Raw genomic sequence first — 27,242 nt, 5'->3', positions numbered from 1 at the left:
GAACAATCAGTTTTAGACAGGCAATCCATGTTTATTTGAACAAATAAACATGGATTGCCTGTCTAAAACTGATTTAAATTTTCCACCAAGAAGTTTAGTTGTACAGCTGTAGGCAGACTTGCATGCTAATTTGTCTTGGTATGTATTTCCTGCTTTAATACCCATAGTGCCACAGTTTTTTTGAGAAAGCTTTCATGGGAAATTGGAACTTTATCTCTCTTTCATCTTTCTGTATTGCTGATAGAAAAAGTTCAACTGGATGAAAACCTATAGAATTCTGCTATAATTACTAAAGTATTTTGATAGAGCTTACATATTAATTGAATTTGTTTCACTCATTATACAGAAATAATTTAATTTTATCTGGTTTTCTGTTTGGTTTTGTTTTTTTCAGGGTGGGGGGATGGGTTAAATTGTTTTTATTGGGTTGGGCTGGGTTTTTTTCTGTTTGGGGGGATTTTTTTTTCCTGTATTCCCTTTGCCATCTTCACATTGTGAAAAAATTTATCTTTCTCTCTTTTTCCTTGGAATTCTCATGGGGCAAATTTGAGCTATGATGTTGCAAAACTAACCTTACTTAATGGAAACAAAAGGGATGAAAATGATGCAACAGGTAGATAAGAAATTCTGTTTACCTTCCTGATCCAAGAGTGTGCTCAAATTAAAAATACTGAAAATAGTGGGGCTAAAATTATTCAGTGTAATAGTGGTGGGAGGAAAAGGAATTTTAAAAATAAGGTAATATTAAGAGATAGTCATTAAAATAATAACAAATTGTATTAATTTTAAGAGAGAGTTATTTGTACATTGTATTGCTTTTTAGATTCCAGGTGGATGAAAATTCTGACCTTTTACATTCTGAGACTTATCAGAAAATAAAGTCTGTAAATCTTTCTGTCTCCTTCTGCCACTCCAAAACACAAACATACAAACACACAGAACAAAGGAAAGAATTTAAAAAAAAAAGAAAATAAAGTCTGTAAATCTTTCTGTCTCCTTCTGCCACTCCAAAACACAAACACACAGAACAAAGGAAAGAATTAAAAAAAATTCTAGACGTATTTCTCATGTGTGGGTGTATTAAATTCTTGCTTACAGCAGGCACTAAAGAATGAAATAAAAATGTGAATTATCTGAAATCATGCTGTGCATGATCTGTTATGACACCTTTTCTACTGAAAAATGAAAAAACTTTTCAATTAACTCTTTGGGCTTGGAATGACATTTTGGATCAGGGTCCACAGAGGTGGCAAAGCAAGTTGTTATCACTGTCAAAGTTATCTCGATGATTTATAAAGCAACCACAGGTAATAGCAATGCATCTGTGAGCAGAACTGTTCTGTGAGCAGAATTGTTTTGTGAGGGGTGTTGGCTGCTTGGCATGAGGATCCTGGGCAGCTGCTGTCATCCATTCTGTGCAGGATCTCCAAGACTGACTGGATTTCATTTTCATTAATACGATGTTTTTAATTATTATTAGCCAAAAGAAGCATCATCAGAGTGGGGTAGGCCTTAATCCAGGTGCAAAGGACCAGGCTCAAAAAGAAGAAATTGGAAAGCTGGTAAGAAATTATAATTTCCATTGAGCTCATCACCTCTCATTCTTTTCTCCAGAGTGGCTAACCATCAGTGTATTCCTAACCACAGAATCACAAAATCGTGGAATCCTTGAGGCTGGAAAATGCTTCCAAGACCAACCTCTGCTCAATCCCCCACCTTGTCCCCACCCCTTACTGGGACACCTGCAGGGATGGGCACTCCAGATCCCCTGGGCAGTGCCAGGGCAGTTCCTGAGCCCCCTTTCCATGGGGAAATTCCTGCTGTGCCCACCCTGAGCCTGCCCTGGCCCAGCCTGAGGCCGTTCCCTCTGCTCCTGTCCCTGTTCCTGGGAGCACAGCCCGACCCCCCGGCTGTCCCCTCCTGGCAGGAGCTGTGCAGAGCCACAAGGGCCCCCTGAGCCTCCTTGGCTCCAGGCTCAGCCCCTTCCCAGCTCCCTCAGCTGCTCCTCACAGGAGTTACTTTCAAGATGCTTCCCTGAAATTCTTGTTGATTTTTTTTTTCTGAAGATAGTTTATAGTTTTTCTAAAACAATTGGGGCAGATACACTGCCTAGGAATGTAAAAATACTTATTTCAGACTCATCTTGGCTGTGTGAATGCAGAAACCAGAAACGTCTGCCCAGTTCCACATTAGGAAGATCTCCCAGCTTCCTTAACTGCTGAGATTTGCTGTTCAGCACTCAGTGTTTGACCTCATGTCATTTCATTTGTTTCCAGTGCCATGCGAATCTTTGGCAAGGATTGAACACAGGGAGGTTTATTTTCTGGATGCAGGGAAAGTGAGTTAAGAATGACAGAAAAATTAAACTTCATACCACTTCGTAATTACTCAGCATGCCAGCAAATGGCATTCACATTCCAAAGGGAACATGGAATAAATTGGAGAAGGCACCTTAAGATTAACTATTGCTGAATTTCAGAATTATCCCATTGCTGCATCTGTTCAGCAGATGTGGTGCAGTTTATCCAGATGCTGAAAATGCCCACACTGTTACATATTAAAGACCTCCCTCCCTTCCCAAGGTACTAATTGTTTTGGTCAAAATGTCATTTAAATGAAAGCAACATCTGTTTTCCTCTCAAATTCAGAAGCTTGGTCTGTTTGGGGGGCTTTTTTAGGTTTTCCTTTCTCATAATATATTTTCTTCAGTCTCATGTAAATAACTCAGAATTGTAAGGTGACCAATATAACAGTTTTGAGAAGCTGAACTATTTCATTGTAAAAGTGAGGCATCTTAAATCCAAAACTGTCTTCCAAATAATTTTCAGTACACAAATGAAGTAGCTATTGCAGCACTTCCCTTAAATGTGAATAACAAAATCCAGAAACTCTTTGTTCTCCTCATCTTTACTGCGACTCCTTCAATTTCCAGCTGTGTTTTCTTGTGGCTGAGCAATGATGACCACTGGTTGAAATTTCTTTCACGGCTTGCAAACTCACCATGATAAACAATATGTATTATTTTCATCATGTCCATTCGTTAGGAGACTGTACAGGCCAGTGGTAGTAAAACTAAATTGCATTTTATTATTGAAACGACTCGTACAATGCACAGCATAATAAAATGTCTTGTTCTCTATAGAAATTTAATCAAATACAGCCTTCTGCCTGTGGTTTCTATTTGTTTTGAAAATAAAATATGTTGTAGGTTCCTTGTTTGTAATTATTTCTCTGTTTTCCCTTTTTGCTCCCCTCCGTCTCTAGTATTCTTTATTTTGGTTTTAAAAATGTATTTCTGCATAACACATTTCCCATGCATAAGAAAACTGAATTTACAAATATTTGAATGGATGAATATAACTTTCTTAAGAAACTCTTTGAAGTTCCATTTCATGTTAACTTCGACAATAAAGTTTATATAGGGTGAAAGGGAAAAATCAGGAAGATGCTGAATTGGTATATTTAAGTTTACATACTCAAATTTAATTTCTGTTTTAAAAGTTGAAAAATAAAGACTTTTGGAAAAGCCAAAGAATCTGAGATAGAGATGGTCTTTTAAAAATACCTACTTTTTTCAGAATAAGATTATGTTTAGATTTTCAATTTTTTACTCAAATTAAATGTATAACATTCAACCAAGCAGAAACTAAATTAAATTATAAGACTTATCTTGTTGTTATGGGGACAGGAGACAATGTAGATTGAATTTTCTTTCTCACCTATAAGGTGATTCATTCTTACAGCTTTAGTAATAATCCAACTTCCTAAAGAAATTCCTGCACTCTTTTTAGGTAAATGCCGGAGAATAGCTGAAAAAGGTACTGATACAAATGGAAACATTAATAAGGTAAATTATATACGGTCAAAAACCAGGGTTTATTTCTTAGACTCCTGTTCGTATTCCATGGAGTAAGTTTAACCTTTGAAATTAACGAAAAGGAAATTTTAAAATAAAACCTCTGGAGATGATGATGATGATGATGATGATGATGATGATGATGACAATAATGACTATCAAAATCTTTAAGTTTATTAATACAAATATCTTTATTGGTCAATGACAATGCTGATTAAAATAAAATTCAGAATGGTATTCATCAAAGTACTTTCAAACTCTATTTACTCAAATAGTAGTTTGTGATTACTCTTTCAAGAATATTTTTCTAAAAATATCCATTTGAATCTTAGTAAATTCTGCTGAATTACATTCACAAATTGGGTATGCTGTCAAACAGATAAAACTCCTGAAGTGTTGTACCTCTCATTCTTCAACTTCTCTTTGCCTGGTAAAGTAATTTTTTTGTCCTCTGGGTTGGGATCTGTATTCACAGAACTTCTAAAAATCAGAAGTAGTGAGTGTATAAGATGTAGAAGGAGATGTAGAAAACTTCATCAAAGTTCTGGATCCACCTTTCCTTACCACTGTATTAGGACATTAAAAACTTTTTTTAATAAATGTAGTATTGGCCTTTAAGAAACCTATGTTGCCAAATTTTAAATGCAATATAAATTAGAATAACCTACACTGTAGACTTTTATGTGTGGTTTGAGCTTCTGTCTTCTCTGGACCACTTTCAACATCAATCTTCCCTTCATAATCAAGTATCCACATTTTCCCCCAGAATTTGAAAGAGTGATCTATTAAAACATAGAAGAATAACTCTTTTCCTGTCTGTCCCATTCCAACAGCAATCTCCTTAAAAGGTCACTTTGCTTTTCAAATAAAATCCAGTTCCAACAGTTTGTTTTCTCCCAAGGTGGTCCCTAGACGAATATGGCAAAATTATGAGAGCAAATTGAACGTATGAAATAGTTTTTGTGAGGCAGTTTTAGTTGAGTATGACCATTTTTCCTTTCTAGTGGAAACAGGATTGTGTATTTGTCTCAGATGGGGCATAAATCGACCTGAGAGGTTAATTCTGAAACCCTTTGAAGAGGCACTTCTGGAGAACTACCTAAGAAATAATTAGGTATTGAAAACAGTTATATTTCATTTGAAATCGCTTTAAAAAAAATAGTAGCACCCCCAGGCAAAAGAGTTTTATACAAAACATCCTCCTCCTATCAGACTTTTTGTGTTGTCTTTGAATGCTTTTGATGGTTCCAATCATGGTCAGAAAAAATTGCAAGTGGAAATTCAGTGTTTTTACAAACCTTGTAGTGATGGAGGTCATGGCTGTCAGCAATTACCTTAGTCCCCTAGAAAATTTAAGAGTTTATAGCACCTGAGGCCAGAATGTACAGCTTATAGTGTATAATGGGTCACTATTTCATTTCCATTTGTTGGGCCTAAAATATCTGCCTTAGAGTAAGGAACATGGTCTTAAAAATCTGAATATATTCCACAGACAGAAAGCAGGAGGTACCAAGATAGCACTGAAAAACAAATTCTTGTAGTGGTGTGTTTTATAAGCAACTCTGTAGCTGATAATATTTTATGTTACAGAGCAAAAAATAAAAATAAGGTGTTAGGGTAATAGATTATAAGGCAATTTCAGCATTGTGAGGTAACTATGCAACTTCCCGGTATTTATAAAACATTCTCTTTATACATTTATTTTAAAATATTATTTTTATTCATTCAGGGGTTATGAACAATCTGTATATATAATGCAAATATACAATTTACTTTGGGTTTTTTGTGACAACTTGATGTTTTGCACAGGATAAATCTGAAGTTTCTGTTCTCTTTCAATGCCCTAACACCATCTATTACCCTAACACCATCCTGTAAGAAGTGGTCACCTTCCAAAAGAAGCAGACAAATCAACCCTTCTGTTCTGGCCCCTCTAAATGGTCTGTCACACTTCAGGGAAAAAAATTCTGGTCACCTAAATTTGCCATGCAAACATTCTTCTTTTGTGTTAGTATGGGTTGGAGGGGTGATTGGCTTTATTTGGTTTGGTTTGGCTTAGTTGGATGTGATTTGGTTTTTCAGGGTGGTGTTGGTTGGGGTTTGGGAGTTTTGATTGTGGAATGTTTGGTGGAATTTTTTTGTTGCTTGTTGGCTTGATTGATTGTTGGTTAGTTTTTTTCTTTCATTTCCATGTTTGTGGGTTTTGGGGATGTTTAAGAGGGTTTATTTTGGGGTTGTGGAGTTTTTGTTGGATGTTTTTGGGATTTTCTTCTGGGTTTTTGGGGTTGTGGCCTTTTTTTTTTTTTTTTTGGTTGGTTGGTTGGTTGGTTGGTTGATTGGTTGGTTGGTTTTTTTTCCCTGATTTGGTTTCATCTGTTTTTGAGGGCTGTAGATTTGAGTTTGGGGTTTTGGTTGGTTGAGGGATTCTTGGTGTTTTTTTTCGTTTGTTGGTTGGTTGTTGGATAGTTGGTTGGTTTCTTGTTGGTTGTTTTTTTATTGTTTTTGTCTTTACGAGTTTTTCTTTTTGGGGGGTGTTTATTTTTGGAGGTTTTTGTTGGTTTGTTGATTTGGTTTTTGGGGAGTTTTTTGTTCTGTTTGGGGTGTTTTTTTGAAGGAGGTGTTCTGGTTCGGTTTTGTTTGGTTTGATTTTTGTTGTATTGTTGTTCAACCATCAAGCCATTTCTGTAGAAAAGTTTAGAACTGCTTCTGCTCAGAGACAGTTGATGTCACTCCCCTGGTAACACCAGTTACTACCAAACCAATTATTAAACCGTTTAATGAACAACTGTTTTTATTTTTATTCAGTTAAATGAAAACTTAGAGAAATGTATTATGAGAAAAATGATTATACATAATTCCCTTGGGAAAAGGGATATCCCCTGTGGATTATACTTCAGCAACTTCAAATTGTCAATTTTCTCAAAAAGAAAACTAAACCATGGACTGATTTGTATTTCGTGTACTTTTAGTCTCTTAGATAGGCTAAATTTCTTACCTCAAGATCAAATTTCCAAGGCTCTTAATTTTCCAGAATATTTCAGTCTTAGCATATCCATCTCTGCTGTAATGAGCTGAAGTTGATCACTTTGCAAAGTCAGTGATACAACATACTGCCCTACAAATTTTAGTTACCTTTCTCATTTCACAGGCAAAAAGAAATAACAGGAATTTTTTTCTATATTTTTGGCTTAATTGAAAATTTTAACAAGCTTATAAAACTACCTGATCCTGTTCATTTGTATTTGATGTTGTTGGTTTTGACATTTTAAACTTGAGAGTTGCTGAAATACAAAGTTTTAGCATAGTTAAATTGCTAATAAATGAGTATTGTATTGTTTGCAATTTTTTTATTTGTGCTCTCAAATGTCCTTTTTCAGCCCAAATTACTCTATTTTATTCTCAAAAATGCTTTTTGAAGCAGGCAGAGTGATATCTCTGAGTTTACCACATTGTTATTAGCACATATCTCCTGTCCTGGTCTTTAATTTTTCAATTACACATAAATATATTACTGGTTGGTGCCATATTCTGTTTGTAGAAGGTAAATGTCTCATCACCAGTGTTCCAGCAATAGCTTATTTTAAGTGGACATTTACTGTTTCTTTATTGTTCAGAAGGGGTTTTTATAGTCCACAATGCAGTGTTAAATATTATCCTCACTAAATAAGTATCCAAAATAAAACAGTCTCATTTTAATAAGGACCTATGATTTAGATTTCACTCCTTTTGTGAGTAATCCAGGAAGAAATATCAGACCTTGAAACAAACAGTGCTGATACCCAAAATTTTGTGTTGGGATGTTTTATGGAGCCTTGACGGCCTCACCAACCTATTACAAGAATAGAATCTAGCTAGGACTGCAAAAAATTCAGAAAATTGTTTTAATGTGTATCTAGAAACTGGAGATTAAAAGATACAGAGTAGACTGTACAGAGTACAGAGCTTGATGGGCCCTGTGTTGATGTTTGTATGTGTTATTTTCTTTTTCAGTCTTCCTCCAAAATAAGAGCTGAAATATTTTAAACAATTAGTTACTCCTCTGTGAACTGTCTGGACTTTTGTGTCATTAGTATGTATGTATTTTTTGTTTTAAGTTTGTTGGAGAGAACTACATTCTTAACTAATGTACTTTCACACTGTTTGTGCTTCTAGAAATAACAACTTTCGCATCAGGCCAACTGCTCATGAAGAATTCAAAGTGCTTTTTGAGGCAGAGGAGTTTCTATGTGTTGCAGAACAGGAAAGCAGAATTCTGAGAAAAAACACCAAAACATATGCTGGTAAATCTCTGTGGTACCACCAAACAGCTGCTCTTTTGTGCCTCTTACCAGCATCACTCTGACAATATGCTGGCTCCAATTGGTTCAAAGGGTTTTTTTCCCATAATTTGATTTTGAAGCCCACTAATGAGCATTTTTGTCTCTTGTTTGCTTTGAGAGTATCTCTACGGCACAGCCTTGACATATTTTGACCTTGAAAGATCCTGAGAGGATGCAGGAAGGGAGCACAAATTCCTCCACTTGTATAAGCTGATTACTATTAGCAAAGTCAGCATTTAAGGATCATTTATAATCACATTTGGAGGGGATTCTCATATAGCTATTGGCAGAATCTGCTTCAAATGGAGATGTTGTCACAGTCCAAGGGGAAGAAAAATCCACAGCATCTGAGCAGATATTGGTAATTCATGATGAAGCCACCATTTTGAAGTGTAGGCAAGATGTAAGGCTTCACAGGAGCAATTCTTCAGGGGAGTTCAGATGTTGTGAACTCTGGATAAATAAATTAGCCAGGAAATGGCTTGGAGTAAGCTCAGTTCAACTTGAAAAAGTAATTCATGATTTGTATGAAATTCTATTCCCACTTGAAATTAGAACACAGTTGGCTCTCCTTCCAGAGATTTTGTTCATTTGATTTGGTTGTAGTTTGATGGAATAAAATGAAAGTACAGAGATTTATAACTTTACAGCTCTTCATGTTTGTTAATAGAGGAAAAAAAAAGATTATATGTTATGTGTTATTTAGCTGTAGAAAATAGTAGACAAACTCAAAGGCAATTATTTGTTGCATCTTATTGTGTCTTATCAAAGTAATTATGTACTTATGTTTTAATTTCCCTGAAATGGAGCATCAGTAAACAATTAAGAGATAACTTTCATTTCTAGCAATAGATTCTCACTTGTGAATGGTAGAAAAGTTGACAGACAACTCTTCTATCCACTCAAATGCTTGAGACTTGTTTTGGTTAATTTGGTAAGTACAATATCAATTCCTTGCCCTCTTCCTAGTCAAGTGCAGCTACTTAAGTTTATAGGGGTAATTTTTATATTATTTTGGCTTGCATCTGCCTATTTTTGTTTCTGGAATCATATCACGCATGCTGAAGAAACAATGTTTGTTCTTCAACTTTAGCTCCTGGGTTATATTTCCTTTAATAAGTTAATATCTCTATTTTGTGGACCCTCTCTCTTAGCTGTTATTTGAAAGCTATACACATTATAATTGTTTCTAAAAAGTCTTCTTCCGTTATTAGAAATTATATATCTCTTTATATTTTGTGATATGTTATTTCTCTTAAGAATTTGATAGTACTTTTTATTACTTTAAATTATTTTTAATTTTGGGAATTTTGTTGTGGTCTTCACACCATGTAATTTTTCAACACTAGGAGTGTGCCAATAGATTATATTGAAATATTTTTTCTTATTCATGCATTTATTTTTAACTTCCACATTAAGAAAATTAATCAAGCACTTAAATTAATATTTTCTTAAGACAGCAAGATCTTATTCTCTGCATTTATTTGGAGAATATTATTTATTTATTTTAGCAATCTGTTTTCTCACCGGAGTGATTTTGCAAGTAGCATAGGAATGGGAAATTTCAGAAAGTACTGCAGGGATAATCATAAGTATCTTATAATTTACTAGAGAAAAGAGGTTTAAACTCTTTTTTTTTTTTGTCTTGTTTGTCACATTCTGAGGAGAAAATCTGTGCTATTCAAAACCTTCTTACATAAACAGATTGGAGGTAAGAGAAGGGATGTGCCAATGATAATTGAGGATAGGCCTCTACCAGACACAAATAGTTTAAGAACTTCATTTATTTGAATGTGTATTACTGGATTATTCCCTGATATAATTTAATTCATCTGTTGACTACTCTGATGATATCTCTGTCATGTTATTTCTTCTTCTAGTGCCCAAGACAATGTGGCCAGTGATTAATACCAAATAGAGGTACAGTAAAGTGAACCTTCAAAATTTGATAATGTGGATTTCATTATATTCAGTGGAATTTCAAAAACAGGAAGAAATAATGTCAAGTGTTCTGCATATAAAGTATGCGAAAATCAAGGATGTGATTTGAAAGGACATCTTCCTGTATGTTTTCCAAATTTCTTTTGGCCTTGAGATGAATCTTTATTTCTGCTTCATTATTTAAGTGGGCAGAGACTTCATCTGTTCAACTGAAATAACTACTTCTTCAAGCCTATATGGTGATTTTTCTTTTGTGGAAACATATACATATTTTTCAATTAATGGTGAATCTCATATTGCTTTATAAAAACATTATTTTAAGGTATATTAGTCATGTTGTTTACTGCTTTGGAGAAAATAACCAAAATTTCCTCCATTTTTGTCCTCTGTCCTGGGTTGATACTTATGCCTTGGAAATCACCTCTATTTTTTCCCTCTGCTAAAAAGCATAGCTGCATGCCAGCACTTATTACTACCTTGAACTCCAGTATGTTTTGTAAATTATTAATTTTTTTAAGCCTGTAAACAAATGAATGCATCTGATTTTTTTAAGATAAAATGTAAAAGGAGAGCAACCACACTTTCCCTAAACACTCCATGACTCCAATTCAACTGCCCTTATACATGTGGATGAGGAAACACACAAAACACAAACATAAAACACATGTGGGACAGAGGAGAAAACAGACAAAAAATATAATTTTGTGCCTCTTTGTGCTCAAATGTGTTGGGTTTAATGCACAGATGCACTAACACATGAGAAGAAATCCAAAGCAATAAGCCCTGAAGGGGAAAAATAAATCAAAAGCTTTTTTTTTCTCTTGTATCTCAGGAAATAGTTATTGTGGGATGTTAACTTCCAGCTGTTTGATACATGAATGTTTGAGTCTTGAAGTGTGTCACCCAACCAGCTTGTTCCATGCTGTGTAAGAAAGATGTCAATGCTTTTTGCAGGAATAGATTTGGAAGAATAAGCAGATCTTTTATTAGGACCTTCCCAACCCGCCTTGTGAACTGACATGGAAGCAGTTCACAATGTTCCCCAGGGGAAGTCTGTTTTCATTTGGAGTTAATTCTTAAAGGCACAAATATATATATAGATATATATTGTTTGGAAATATAACACATTAAAACCTTCTATGCCTTTTGCTCCTCAAGGTGAGTAGTAAGCAAGACTAACCTGCTTCAAATATATGGTTAAAGAATCAAAATACAAGGCTGGCTCTGCCAAAATCTCCATCTGAAAACCCATCACGAAAATAGAAGTAATGAGCATCCCAAAACCCATTATTACTTTGATTTTTTTTTCTTTCTCCTAGTATGTTAGAATTTGCTCTTTATTTTTCTGTTGCACAAGAATTGTTGCAGCACAGAAGGGGCTCTTTTCAGAAATCATTCTCACAAAACAAAGAAGACCTGTAATAAGTGTATGGTACCCCCCTTTCTTAAATGTAAGTGTATTGTACCCATCTTAAATTTATATTGACTGGCAGATCAATGATCTATAGATCTAATGAAGGTTTTGTTGCCCACATAAATATTTAAAACTGAAAATTTTGAAACCACACAGCTGGGATAATGCTGTTTTGGTTTCTATCCTGCAAAAGTGGAGATTTTGATACTGAAACCTTCCCTTCTCATTCTCTTGTGGACAGATATGCACACACATCACTATATTTGGTGTAAATTCAGTTTCAGTAGCAAAAAAACAGGTCTATTTTACCAAATTGTTGTAGCATAGGAGAAGATCTGTAGATAGAGAGGGTTGGTGCTGATATCTGTATTTGTGATGAGAAGGTTTATTTCAGCTCCAACTACCCCTGTGGACTTAATACCCAGAAGTAACTGAAAAAGCACAATTTCATTCAGAAAGAACTTAAGTTATCTGTTCTGAGATTACCCCTGGTATTAACTGGAGCATTGAAAGCATGTTTGCTAAAAAAGTTGATGCTACCCTAAAATACTAAAGGCTAGATAATCATCAGATATTGTGCAAGTCACCAAGTTCATCTTTCTTCTTGGAAAATGTAGAGAGAGTTATATTCAAGTCTGTTATTTACACATACATGAAATCACTGCAGAAGGAAGAGTGCATAGAAAGATAGTTTCAAATTCTGCTGGGTTTTTTTCTTTTTTTTCTTTTTTTTTTCCTGAGAGAATATAGTGCTTTATTATTGGAATGCGTGACTTTTCACTTTTTTTTATTGTCCTCCACTATTTATTTGCCATACCCCAGTACAAAGAAGAATACTTTGTCTGAGACTTGGAATTTTATACTATTCAAGGCAGATCAAAAAAAGCAGAATATTACTTTCCAATGTACAAGTTATGCTCCATTAGAATTAAACAAAAAAGAAAAGATAAAAAGTATAGCAAATATAAGAAATTAAAAATACCCAAACATTCTGTCATTCTGTGACACAATCATGTCATGCCTTTGCAAAACACACCTGACTACTGACTAATGAAAGCAGTGTGAATCTGCAACAACAGGCAATTTCTGCTTGAAAAGCCTTTTCATTTTGTAAAATGATGCACATTAATATTTTAGTATAAGATACATGCAAGTTGAGCAGGTTTTGAGGATCTGACCCTGAATAATGTATAAGCAGAGTGAGTGAATCAAAATGTTAAGAGATCTGACCTGCAGAGAAATAAGAAACATGAGAAGGGTAGTTCAGTGAAATCCTAGGAACCAAGGAATTTTTCTATCTTACAGAACTGTGACTTGTGCAAGAAGTCCCACATATTTACACTTTACATATATATATCTATATATATCTGTATACATCTATATATATCTCTATATATCTATACTTTATTTATACAGGTATATAAATCCTAATCAAATAGATGTTAAATTCATGGTGTAGTTGGTCACTAAGCGGAACAAAGGGCTTCTGTTAAAAGAAATTAAACCCACAGGCTCCAAACCTGAACCATTTTACTCAAAATAGAGACTACTCATCTGACAGCAGTATTTAAGTGTTTACCTGGAAAAAACCTTCCAAGTTTAAAGTCCCATTTTGTGTGCACAACCTGAAAACTATCTTACAGGTGTTGCAAGCTGCATGATTCCTGGGAACCTGGATTTTAGGACTTCCGTATTAAAATGGAGCACGCTGTGTTGAAAATCTGTCTTTTGTCATTGCCACTGCACCACAAAAATTATGCTTTTAATGACAACCTTTCATGCAAAATTTCTGTCCTCTTTAATGACAGATACATCCTCTGTGGTAGCAAATTTACTTTTTCTCCTGGTGTTTGATTTCTAGAAGGAACACGGAGATTATATCTGACAAATCTAAATTTGGTCAATTAAAACCACAGGAGTTTATCTCCTCATTCTCTGTTTTACCAGTTAAACATACATTGGGAGTACTTCAACATCAACACAATTCATGACCTTGCTGAATATTTTTTATTTAATTGAATCTTTATGGAACATTTCTTAGTGCCTCAAAGTCAAAAGGTTTTCTCCAAGATATGACCTCACCTAAACTCCTGTCTTAGATCTCTAAATTTTACCAAAAGAAGGAAATGTCAGCATTTTATAATTTTGTATATAACAGGAAAAAGGAAGACAAATCTTTACTTTCAAGCACAAGAACTAATATGAAAACACACCAATCTTACTTTCATTTTTGTGAGTACAAATAATTGTTAGAGCAGCATCAATTGTAAATACAAGTGGTAGGCTGAATGTACAAAGAAAACGTGGCTATTAAACACTGTTAAGTGCACAAAACAAAGATGTGCATGGATACATTTGTTCATCTCAGGAAAACGTTCTGCAAAACCTTTGTGAACAAAATAGATTAAATTATTGACTGTGTGAGGGTACAATGACATGCACATGCTGCTTTAATTTTAATATTTCATGATATTAAATTCATATGATTCACTTGAAGGACAATAACTCATAAATTGAAAGTGTCAAAAGAGGCATAAAATTCATAAAGCAGGAAAATAACCCAGGTGTTGTATGGCATGATGATGGTTGCAAAACAGAATTGTTCTCAGCTTCATCAATGTCACATAACAATCTTTTTTTAAAGGTCAGGAACAGACTGAGTTTGATTTTTAACAGATTATTATGTTTGACAAAGTTTTACACACTTTTCCTCCTCAACAGCAAGTCAAATAACCACGAAAGCTTTCCTGTATTTTTGAGTTTCTTCGTTCTTGATATATACTATGTCTCAATAACTTCACTTTTTACACAGTCACTTTTAAGATGAAAAAGTTCACATTACCATTTCCCCTCCCAATCAATACCAGGAATTATTTCTATGAAATTTACAAATTTTGTTCATCCATGTCGCCACAGGGATAATTATGAAAGAAGGGTTTTTCTATTCCTTCCTTCCTTCCTTCCTTCCTTCCTTCCTTCCTTCCTTCCTTCCTTCCTTCCGCCACTTCCTTCCGCCACTTCCTTCCGCCACTTCCTTCCGCCACTTCCTTCCGCCACTTCCTTCCGCCACTTCCTTCCGCCACTTCCTTCCGCCACTTCCTTCCTTCCTCCTAACTCCCCAAAAATGATGCACTGGGAAGAACAGAGCCCACAAGAGATGATTCCCAGAGAGGCCAGTAGTTCTAAAGAACACACACACTGAGAAGAGTGTATTGACCAAAACTTCCTGAAAGCAAGACTACATTGGCCGGAGGTGTCCGAAGGCAAATAATGCTAGGGCGCCTTCTGTGCACTCCATCTGGGAAAATGACAGCGACTAAGAGCTGGCGCAGGACACGTGGGAACAGAATGTCATCCAGAGCCTGCAGCTCAAGGCTTGGCTGTGGAAAGAGGACGAGTAGGATGAGGTGGGCATCTTGGAACTACGCAAAGAGGACGAAGAGGCCAAGCAGCAGAGACTGGCAGCGTTAGCCCGAGATGGGTTCCCCGTGCCCGTCCCACGGGAGGCTTGTGTGGAGCGCCAGGCCCTGGAGCCGAGCCCTGGGCAGGGGCAGCCCCGCAGGAAACGCCGCTGGCTCTCGGGGCGGGCGCTGCAGGCGCTGCGGGGGCTGTTCCGCTGCCCCTGCCTGGCGGCACGGCCCGAGGATCAGCGCCCCCTGCGGCAACTTCTTCCAAGGCCTGACCACTCTATCAAGGAACAATCGTTTCTGATATTGAATCTGCACCTCCCCTGCTGGGATCCAAGGCTATTTCCTCTCATCTGGAAAGGATTCCATGCTGGTCCTTTGGCATTTTATCCATGCCAATTGGGCACAGAAAGGAGGTGTTGCTTCCAGGAACGAGCTCACATTGCCAGACTGCGACACACAGAACTCTTAGAAAACAAAAGGAAGTTGGGTTTAGGAAATAGTAGTAGTAAAGAAAAAAATCCAATACCCAAAAACCCACACAAAAAAAATCACAATAAGAAGAAAAAATCAAAGTAAGAGTAGAAATAAGGAAAAAATAAAGAAAATGTAAGAAATAGTAAAAGACAAAAAGCATAAAATAAATCATAAGAGATATCAAAACCAAATTAATATGAATGAGAAGAAGAAGAAAAAGAAGTAGAACAGAAAATTATGAGAATAAGAGTAGAAATAAGAAAAAGAATAAGAAAATTCATCAGAAACTGCTTAAGAGTAAGAAAAATCATACTAATATGAATAAGAAGAACCATAAGAATAAAAAGAATAAGATAAAGGATTGGGAATAAGGAATGATGATAAGGATCAACATAAGATTAAGAATAAAGAAAATTCAAAAAGGGGTTAGAATAAGGAAAGGAGTAAGAAAAAGCTTAAGAAAAGCTAAGAAAAAGCAGAAGAAAATGAAAAAGCAAATGAAGCGGAATAAGAATAGAAAGAAGGACAAGGAAGAATAAGAAGTAGGAGAAGAGCAAGAACAAGAAGAACAAGAAGAACAACATGCAGAGACAGTGAGGATGACTCATAATCCCCCTGAGAGCCCCAAAGCTGTCCCCAGGCTCAATGCTGAGGCCTTGCAGCACAGCACTGCACGGGATGCAAAGCCATGCAGCAGATGCAGAGTGTGCTGCAAGAGACTGCCTCAAACTTCCCCCAGCCAGGGCAGGGCCCCGGGTGTTTCCCTGGCCCCACTGTGTGTCCCTGTGCTGAGCTCCATGTTCTGGGGGACCCCGAGCACCAAGGAGAGCTCATGGAGGGCGTCAACGGGATGCATTGGCATGCACAGAGGGGAGAAGTTTTTGTCCTTATGTCTTTTCATTTATTTTCTTTTCCTTTTCCTTTTCCTTTTCTGCTGGTTGGGCATGGCTAGATGGTGACAGGGGGGCAAGCATCCCCCTCTCCTGAGCTCCATTGAATCCCAGGTACCAGTGTTGGTGCAGCATAAACAAAGAGAAGCACACGGGTCCCAGGGTAACTTTATTTGATGGTAACACTTCCCCTCTTCCTCGTCCTGAGACCCGGAACTGAGAGCAGACACTGATGTATATGTGGGGGCAGGTCTCAGGGGAGGGTACAATGTTTAACAAATCAGGAAGATTGGGAGTGAAAAATAAGGTGGGGAATACAATGTACAAACCAATACAAAGTTTCAGTGGAAGAGAATATTTTCAGAGAATTGCTAAAGTCTGAAGAAATAGAAACTGGTGTCTAATAACAGGAGAAGTGAGGAAAGTTCTGGGAAAAGGGCAGGGACAAAAGGAAACAGCATAAGGACAGTACAAAATTACAAATCAAACAGTAAATGTACTAATAAAACAAAAAAACCCACCACGACACAGTTCCTTTTTTCTTTTGTGTTTTTGTCTATCTTTTTCCCTCTGTTTTTCTTTTAAGGCAAAATAAATTTTTAGTCCACAACTAAAACCCTGTGAGCTCTGGGAACAAAAATTATTTGAGTTAGTTAATCTAATACTAATTTTCTTTATTTTATTAGTGAGACCTGTGTATAGTAGATAAGCTTTATTAGCAAAAGAAACATTTTCAGCTTTCAGTGTCCTATCCTATTTATCTGCATGCATAAAGGATAAAATTGTTGAAGCATAGACTACAGTGTAAATCATATAATTTAACTCATAGTTACAGGAACATTATTTTGAAAAAAAAGCATTTTGTCCTCTTCTGTGTTGTGCAAAACTTACAGAGTTCTTTGGGCCAATAATGAGAGTTTGGACAAGAATAATATCCAGCTGATCTGAACATACTTAGCATTTTCAAAAGTTAATTCAGCTACAATCTTTGTCACAACATCTTAGAAAAGATAACACACCATTGGACAGAATCAGAATTACAGGATCATGGAAGGGGAAGAGTCTCACATGGATAAACAATGTCTTCTTTAAGAAAAAGATGAATCGATTTGAATTTCAAAGTAGGTAAGTCAACTGTAGAGATTCACATTTACACAAAAGAGCATTTATGGTGTACTACCTGGTCATGTAGACGTTCATGCCGTTTTTGATTAAGACATTTTGTTTAGTGGAAAAAAAGATACATTTGCAAAGAGTTCCAGCAGGTCTTTGGTTTTGAATATCTGATAAGAAAGATGGAGATGAAATAAAATGCAGATCAATGTAAAATGATTGACTGCAAAAATCTCAGGTCAGTAGAGGCAAATCAGTTAAAAAGCTTAAAAACTATAGGTGTTATGAAAAAAAAGCAAAACCAAAAACCCCCAAATAAACCCAAATAAAAAAACCAAAACAGAAAAAGGCAGAACTTTCTACAGTATGTTGCACCTTGACAGTTCACCAAAACCCTCACAGAGTGCACAATTGGCTTACAAGGTGTTAGAGATTACAGACACACCATCCCAAAAGGAAGAAACTGCTTTATGGAAGGAAATAACTGGAGAGATTGCTGAGGAGGGGCATCTGGGGAGCAGTTTTGAAGGCTTCTTTTCAAATCTAGTACTGTTTCTATGTTTATATTTATGGTTGTCCATTTAAATCTTGAGAAGCTCCAACGAGGGGTATAAGGTTTATGGTTGGACCCAAAGCTCTTAAAGGTTTTTTCCAACTCAGTTGTTCTATGACTTGGAGATTTTTAGGATTTCACAACCTCTCCTGCTAAGCTCTCCTATTAGTGTACTCCCCTCGGTCGAAGGTTTTTGTCTACTTTGAACCTCCTAAGCTACAACACGTTGTTACCATCCCTATTTTTATTGTGTAGCACTACCCAGAAAAGTGTCCCTTCATCATCATTCTGACATTTAGTTGTAGGTGCTTGCCAGATCATTGTACTCCTAGCCTGTACTGTCTCAGAATAAACAAGATATTTAACAGCTCTTTTAACTTCTCCTCATAGAGCAGATCTCTTTCCCTAACCATTTGTTAACCCACTGCTGAACAAATCTTTGACTGCTCTCAAAATGTCTCAAAAACAGAACAGAATGTTTCAGTTATGGCCCTATTACTGCAGTCCAGAGGTAGAGAATGCCTTCCCCTGACCTGCTGGTTGTAAGGTTTTCCTTATTCTACATGAAAACCTGGATGTTGGTCATTTTCATCCTGGCGACCACACAGCCTCCAAGCCCTTTTCATCAGAGCATCCACCCAACCAGTCAGCCTGTCCCTTACCTGCCTGGACCTGTGATCCCCTTCACAAAGTCATTCTGCCTCAGATGTACAACTGCACTTCTGTTTGTTGAAATTCAAGATCAGTAGTAGAGTTCTCAAAGCTACTCTGGACCAAGTGCTACCATTTGTCACATTAAATTATGAAGGGATTTAAAAAAAAAAAACAAACAAAAAAAAATAGTTTATATGCTTTGAAGACTTTATGTGCTTGCTCTCCTTAAAGATGTTCCCTTCAGCTATCACTACATGGTATTTGTCGTGCCATACTCTCCTTGCTCTTTCAGCACTCAGAGGTGAAATCCACCTGCTCCCGTGAATTCTGAGCACAGTTTCTGTACATGGTTTCTAATCCAGCAGATCACCTATGATAATGCTGATCTAATGCTGATATATTTTTTTCTACCTTTGTCTTCTCAGCTTCTACTTGTGATATTTTATATATTTATATATGTATGTGTATATATGTATCTATGTACACTCACATTTTAAAACCTTTTCACTATTGCCTAAAACATATTTTTCTTAACAAAGACAGCTTCCTACCATTTAACAAGAAAATTTCAATTTTTGCTGAATGATTAAAAGCCTTCAAAAAAAATCTGTTGTAACATTGTTGTGTACCAGGCCAGAAGAGCACTTCATACCTGTAGCAGAGACTGTTAAGCTGTCAGAGCTTTTATTCAGTTAATAGAAGCCAAAAGTTTAGACTGAAGGAAATATTGAGCAGGCAACCTTCTTTCAGTGTGTAACTGCTTGGCAAACTGAAAGAAAACTCTATTTAACCATGATTTTTACACATGCACATGGAAAAGAAAGTATATTCCTGTTCTTTCAGAATGGAAATTCTGGTCCAGGCAGCCACACCTGCATTACAAAATCTATTACAGTTTGCACAAGCAGCCTCTCACAAATGTCACAAAACTACACAAGAAATTCTCTCATTTTCTTAATGTATTGGGATAATGAAAAGGTGTGAAGGCTGTGTCTGGCTAAAATAAGTGCCTCCATGTCAGCTTTCTTGTGTGTGATGTTTGTGAGATTATTTCTGAGAGTGACTGGGGGGGAGGCAGTCAGGCAGCACATATCCTACTCCACTCTGATAAGATGTGAGATACAGGCATTATGAAAAGTGTTTCAAGGGTGCAATAAACCTGACATCCCTCATGTAAGAAAAACTATTTCTTTGTAATGTCTCAAAAATCAACCCGTGTTGTGTGTGGGAGTATGGCAGGAAGAAAGAGATTTTATATTCCCCTTTTGCGGTTTGGGTTTTTTTGTTCTGTTGGTATGCCATTTTCAGAAAATCAGAATGTGTTCTATAGGAAAAAAATCTGGGGATTAGCCACCTGTACATTCCAAAATTACAAGTTGAAATACTGAAAGTGTTTTAATTTATTTTTATCTTAATTCTGTTGCAGAAGTCAAATTCCCTTGCTGAAGGCCAAAAGAATTCTTCCATTGTCCCGTTCTTTGGATGTCTCCCCCTCACCCAATCAGATTTTCCCCACACATAAAAAAAGCCTCTTTTCCCTGTATATTGGAGGAAAAAAAATAAATTTACAAAAATTTACTTACTGATCTGTGAAATTTGGCTGGTGCCACAGATCCCAGAAAGAGTGGTCTGTGTGTCCAGCATGTTTATATGATCTCTGCTTGTGTTTATGTGCTTGACAGAGAATTTCAGGGGTGCATCTCTACAGGACTCTCACATTGGAGGTTTTGGGGTGGCTCAGTGCTGCATTTCTGGCACATCTCTTTTACACTCCCATTTGAATTCATGCCTTGCATCCCATGGAAATTAAATGACATCTTTCATTAGCCTTTTATTTTCTCTTCATCCCTCACTTGGCAATAAACGGCATAAATGTCAGTGCTACAGTAAAGTACAGAAATGTGATGTCAGCACATATTTCTTCACGAGCCTCACTGCCTGAGATTCCTGGTCACAATTTATGTCACTGGGGGCATCAGTCTTTCAAGAGAAGCCCTGCAAATGGCAGACCTGTGTTATATATGATCTTCAGCAGCCAGCTGATTATCAGGGTGATGAAGGATGTGAAGCTTGGTTGACAGTAACACTTGAGTAACTTTGCAGGGACACAATTTATTAAGGATATACTTCAGCAGCTCCCTGATTCTTCCACCATGCCCAGGTGATGTTTGATGGAATACTTACAGGGTCATAGTGAAGATTGTTAGGGGTAGTTAATTCCCTGGGATGGTACAGAACTAGTCCAGAGACTTTAAAAAAAAATCAGATCTTCTTTACACCATGAATGAGAGCAGTTGTTCATTTTTCTGTGTGTGAAATGAAGGGGAACCCTCAGATGAAACCATGTATCATAAGGATTTGAGTAGAAAGCAAAAAAACAAACAACCAGTGTACCTGGATTCAGCATTTCCTCAACCTTTTGATTGTATGGGCACTTTCAAATATGAAAATTTTGAATATAAGCAAAAAAATAGTTTTAAATGTTTAGAGAATTTTAGTGATTGTGGAATGCCATCAGGTCTAGGTAGAGGAATGTTAGATATACTAGGTAATGTAGATGTCCAATGGGAAAAAACATTTGCCCTTTTTTTTTAACTTCTAGGCACCAGCTCATTGTCTGAATTTTTAATCTTGTTAACAATCAAGACACTGTCTTTAACTTTGCTACTGCTTTTGTTAAAATAAAATTATGAAGCACTTTTATCACCTGCAGCTCTAGGCTGTAATATTTGATGACCTTAAAAGTGGTGTGTGTTTGTGTAACTTCCCAGACTTCTCTAACAACAAACTTTGATCCCATTAAGTTCAAAACAGTAAAAAAAAACCCTCAGTCACTTCATGATTATTCCACATTTGAGTCCCCCATGATATAAAAATTATTCTACTGTGCATGGTAGGAAAATTGCTGTCCCCTGTTGTTTTGCCCTTTCAATACCTGGCAAACACAAGTTTGCTGACAGCATTTTCTTGACATCAAAGCTATTAAAGTTAGAATGATGAGCTGATGAATATGATATAGCCTTTTCCTAACACTTTTTTTTGTTGTTTTTGTTGGTGTTGCACTGGATGTGATTGATATAGACTGGGGTCTTTTGCTTGCTTTATTCTGATGGCTACAGCTCATATATTCTAATTTCATGCCCTTGCTACTTTTGCAGAGTATACCACAAATACAAAGGTTTCAATAAAGTGATGTCCATTTCCCCCTAAGAAGAAGGAACAATATTCTGTTCAAGCTCAGAGCCCTGAAATTCTGCTTGAAGAAACCAGACCTCCTGATGCATTTTAGTGAACATATTGAGACACAGCTGTCCATTATTTTGTGCAACAGGTAAATGTGAGAGGACTGTGGGTAGACAGCTGCAGCCTCAGAGCTCTGTTCTGCGCTGCTCAACTCACTTTCACTAAAGGCACAAATTTTTATCTTACCTACTCTTAGCCCATTTAAAAAAAATATTTGAAATATAATTTCTCCTTCCTCATCATTCCTGAAGATATTTATAGCTATATTAAAACATGGTATTAATATATTATATTAAGGGGATAAGTTTGTTGAAAATCAGAGCTGATAATAATTTCTCAGTGTCTTGATGGGGAAATTAAAAAAAAAAGCAATTATTTTTGTTAACACATTCCTCAGCTCTCAGAGAGTTGCTTTCATATCTTTCTTAGCACACCACCTCCTCCTGCAAGACTGACTGTGAGCAGACACGGTGTCACCACATGGTGTTTACAAGGGGAAGGCGTTGGAAGGTTATCGAGCTGTCCTGCTTTGAATATCACTTTAAAAGGGAAAGTGCAATCAGTGCAAAGCACCAAACAAAGAAGATTCCTGCTCGTCTCTGTGTGCTTCTCATGGTTTGTAAAATCAGAGCTTGGACTTCAAGGTTTTCCTTGGTTTCCCAAATGCTGCAGCCTTCTCTCAGCAGTGATGGGTTTGGCAAGTGAGTGTCTGGTAAAAGCCGTGGTGTTAACACACTGTGACCCGTGATTTTACTGCTTGGGGCTTGAAATATACTGAGGAACTGACTGCTTCAACAGGTTTTAAAAACTTCTAAACTCCTTTTCTACAGCTCACACCATTTTCATCACACCCATACTTTTACCAGCTTTGGGTTGCCACTTTACAATGTCATTCATTTTCAAGGTGTGTAAGCATGCAGGTTATTTTTTTTTTCCAAAGAGTAAATATTTATATTGTAGCTGCAGGAAAAAAATGAAAAAATAAGAAAAGAAAGTATATAAAATTAAAGTGCAATTTTTCTCTCTCAAATAAGGAATTGGAAGGTATATATATATTTTTAACTGAGCTTGGACAGACCATATGTAGCCGAGAAGCAGAGGCAGAAAATTATACCAGGCTGACAGAATAAAGAGTCATATTGTTAATGCTGAATGTTTTATAAATTACCTGCCCTGGAATGTCAGATTTTCCAGTTAAACCAAAATAATCTGGATTATGTAATCTCAAATTTATTGAGAACAGATTTCTTTGAGCAGAGCTTTTGTCCTTCAGAATTTCTGACACAGATTTTTTTTTATATTTTTCCTGCAGCAACTTCATAGTCAAAGTTACAAAACTAAATTTTTACTTTAAAACAAAAGAGTCATTTCTGTTAGAAAAACAAGATATGGTTCTTTGCTGCTTCAAGTCATGCACTTAAGTCCACAGTGGCATGCAATGGCAAAATTACAAACCTAAATTCTTTACATAAAGAATTTAAAAACAGCATTTGCACTGATGGCTTAGTCTGTTTGATATTTTACACCGAGGAAATGCACCAATCCATTTTAAATTCTTCCATTTTATCACTGACTTTGGTGGTGCTTCTCCACCAAAAAGCAACGTAGCCATTTCACTTTGGTTAAATGGAGCAATCTATAAATATTACAGCAGGTAAAAGGCAAAGGTTTTATAGCAAAAAAACCCCAAGAATTATTATAGAGACCAATGTACACACAAATGACATTCTAAATACTTGTGTACTGTCACAGTGTGAACTAAGCAGAATTTATTTTTTTTTTAAATATGCACTGCTGTCACTTGAAGAGGTGAAAATGAAGGAAATGGGTGAAGAGCAGCAGAGCTGGCAGTGGAGGAGGGGAGCAGAGAATCCTTTATGTACATAAATATTTCTATGTCAGGCTCATGTCAAGCACTGAAGTGTGCTTTGGTTTGGGGTTTTTTTTAACTTTTCTGATGGTTTCCAAAACTGCCTTTCTTCCTGGTTTCAGTTTAAATTCAGTTTATGGCAGTCTCAGTGTCTGAATCTTACTGTAGGTTTACATTCATGTAAAATTAATTGTTGGGGTGCGTTTTGTTATACTGGTTCATTCCTGTATCCCCTATTTTCTGTTAACGGTTCTGCCCAGACTCCCTCTCTCTCTCCCTCCTGGATCGCCCTGTCAGTTATACCTTTCCCCTCCCTTTCCATACATTGTATCTCTCCAAACCCCTCCCTGGTTGCCTGTCCGTCATTTGGTGCCCACACCTTTCTATCCAGAACCTTCTACCCTGGGCATCGAGTGATTGGATCAGGGGCCAGGGCTCCACCCCCAGTTAACCCCGGTTGGATACCTGAGCTGTTTGTCGTTTGTTCTTCCCTCCCATCGAAAATTTTGATTGGTCCTCACCCACATGTTATAAGTGCTTGTCAGGCTTGTTCTCTGGGTTCACGACTGGCGACCCTCCCTGCATAAAGATCTCTGTTTCCCGTGCTGTCGTGGCCCTGTCTTTTCGCCTCCTGCGGGTTGCAGCCTCGCTCCTCTCCATTGCTCTGTGGATCCTCGCATCTAAAGGCGAAAGCCTTAGGCGCTCTCTCAGGGAAGCCCTCCAGTGAGAGAGTGCCCCCCAGTGCTGCCAGCGGTGCTGGCCGCAGCTTGCCAGGTCATCCAGAGACTTTAGAGGTCAGCCGCCGCCGCTGCAATTTGGCGCCCAACGTGCGGCAAGTCCGAGGAGACCACCGGACCCCGTGGACGAGGATCCCAGAGCCATCGGGCTTAATCCGCTGGTGCCTGGATTGTTCCCAAGTGGCCGTCAAGCTACCCCAGGGTGAGCAAACCCACTTTGCTGGGTGGTGCTCCCCGGGGACCGGGACCGGCAGCTCCTTGCACCCAGGAGTCGGTCCCCCTGCAGGAGCCATCTTCCCCGGATTTCAGTTGGACCTTCGGTGACCGTAAGTCCTCTTTCCCTCCCTGTCCTTCTCTCCGCCCCACCTTTTTAGACTCAGCCGGTTTCACCCGGCCCGCCGGTTTCGTCCGGCTTCCCGGTTTCGTCCGGGCTTCTTTTTCTTCTTTCTCGCTGGCCAGCAACTTGCTGGCATAGTCCGGTGGTGGGGTTGCACCGGGAGTCCACCCTTTTCACTTTCTGTTTCGCGTTTTCCGGGGTTGGTGGGTTTGAGCCTTTTTTAACATCTAAATATGGGTGCCCACCTGTCAAAGGCTCAGAAAAGACATTTCAGTTTAATTTCGGGTATCCTTTTTAGTGGGGGTTTTGAGAAAATTAAGAAAAAAGAAGTTCGAAAATTGGTCATATGGCTGTCTGCCCAGTTTCCGGAGATCTTTCCCGAACAAATTAAAAATTGGCGTTTTTGGGACCAAATTTGTGTCAAATTAGAAGAATTGGCGAGAGCGGGAGACTCCTCACTGTCAAGCATTGCATTCTGGGCCTCTCAAATTAGGGGAGTTTTAAAGTCCCAGAGGGAACTGAGGAGGCAGCCATCTGACCAAAGTTTAGTTCCCGGTTCTGCCTGTTCCTCTCGCCCTACCTCTTCTCCCCCTCCCGCTACCCCTAAATCCGGGATCCTGAAGGGAGCAGCCCGCGACAGCACCGCGCGGAGTTTGCACCATCGCTCCGGCTCTCTTCGGGAATCCCGATCCCCCCGCCCGAGGGGTCCTGGCCAGACTCCCCGGGACTCTCCCTGTCCCCCTACATACCCAGTTAATGCTACTCCCAGTTCTAAAAGGTCTGTTTGTTTTAGTATTTCTTCTCCTTCCCCTCCTTCCCCTTCGTCCACCCTTCACTTCCAAAATGGCTCCCGCTTTCCCCAAAATGGTGGAAGCCGCATGGCGGTTCCCGCCAAAACTCCTTCTCTTTCCCATAATCCCTTCCTTTCCCGTCGAAACCCCTTTCGAAATTCTAGTTCCTCCTTAAACTCCTCCTCTTCCTCCCTTGTGTCTCCTCCCACTGCTCCTCCCTTCCCTCCTCTTGAAACTCCTCCCATTCCGGCATCGGCTCCTCCCGCATACCACGCCCTGGAGGCGGAGACAAAGTCTCCACCCGTCTCCGCCCCCATCCCTGGCCCCTCCCCTTCCTCCCTTGGTTCCAGTTCCCACGGCCTACCTTCCGGTTCCCACGCTCCATCTGGGACTGGGGCGGGGGGCCGAGGGCCGGGACCCGGGGCTGCTGCCTACCATCTCCGCGGCCCTGATCACTTACCATCCCAGGGGGGAGGGACGGCCCAGCCCCAGTGGACCCCATTCCCACACCACGTAATAAAGGAGCTGTGTAAGGCCCAAAAGGATTACTCACGTGAAAGCGAGTATTTCCGGGGTATTCTGAGGGCCACACTCTCTGAGACGGTGGTCACCCCTGCAGATATGCGGCGGTTGTTCTCGTGTCTTTTAAATCCCACCGAGTTTTATTTGTGGGAAAACAATTGGCGTAAAGAAATCGTAAAAATTTTGCCCGCTTTATGGGAAAACACGGCAACCGCTACAGATCTGCAGGGAGGCATGTTATCTACAGACCACCTGTGTGGGACGGGGACATGGGGGGATGGGCAGACCCAGGCGTGGTATGTCCCGGTGGAGGCCTTGAGGGAGGGAGCAAGGGCGGCAGAGCGGGCCTTTAACATCCTACGGTCTCCTGCCACCCCACTTATATCTTATACAAGAATAACACAGCACCCTAACGAGCCTTTCCTGAGTTTTGTCGAGCGACTCCGCAAGGCCATCGACGTGCAGGTGCAGAGCGAAGACACCAGGTTGGGGATCCTGACAGAGATGGCGGCCATCAATGCTAATCCATCGTGCAAAGCCGCCATCCTCAGCCTGCCGCTGGATCCTCCACCAACTCTGCACCAGATGCTGGACGTCTGCACGCGCAAGGTCAACGTCATCGCGGAGGAGCTCGACCCCAGGACCAGAACTCCAGCTCCGGCTCGTAGGGTAGCTGTGATGGAGGCAGAGACCAACACTGCACATGCCGCTCCCTCCTCCTTCACACCAGTCACCCCGAGGATGCCTCCCCGGACCCCTGCACCATGCCACCTGTGCGGGAAGTCCGGGCATTGGATGCCGGACTGTCCTCTGAGGCGGGAGTTTTATGATTTCCGGAGGAAACATCAGCCTCAGAGGACACCTCAACCACCGGCAAAAAACTAGTTGCCAAGCGCGCCTCCTCCCCGCGCGAAAATAAAAATAGGGCAGGTTTCGGTTTACAATCACACGGGGGGAAAAAGAGAGGAAGGAAACTTCCAACAGAGCCTGCCTGTTGCCACGACTTCACTCACTTTACTGGACATGACTTCTAATGAATCTACCTCTTGCTTTTTCCAGGAGGTGCCATGGCCAGTCCTCACTACCACCTCGAGGACAGTACCCTTCTGTCTGCAGTT

The sequence above is a fragment of the Passer montanus genome, unplaced genomic scaffold, assembly GCF_014805655.1.
Source record: "Passer montanus isolate IOZ18808 unplaced genomic scaffold, ASM1480565v1 scaffold97, whole genome shotgun sequence".
Classification (NCBI taxonomy): domain Eukaryota; kingdom Metazoa; phylum Chordata; class Aves; order Passeriformes; family Passeridae; genus Passer; species Passer montanus.
Note: the sequence above shows the minus strand (reverse complement) of the source record.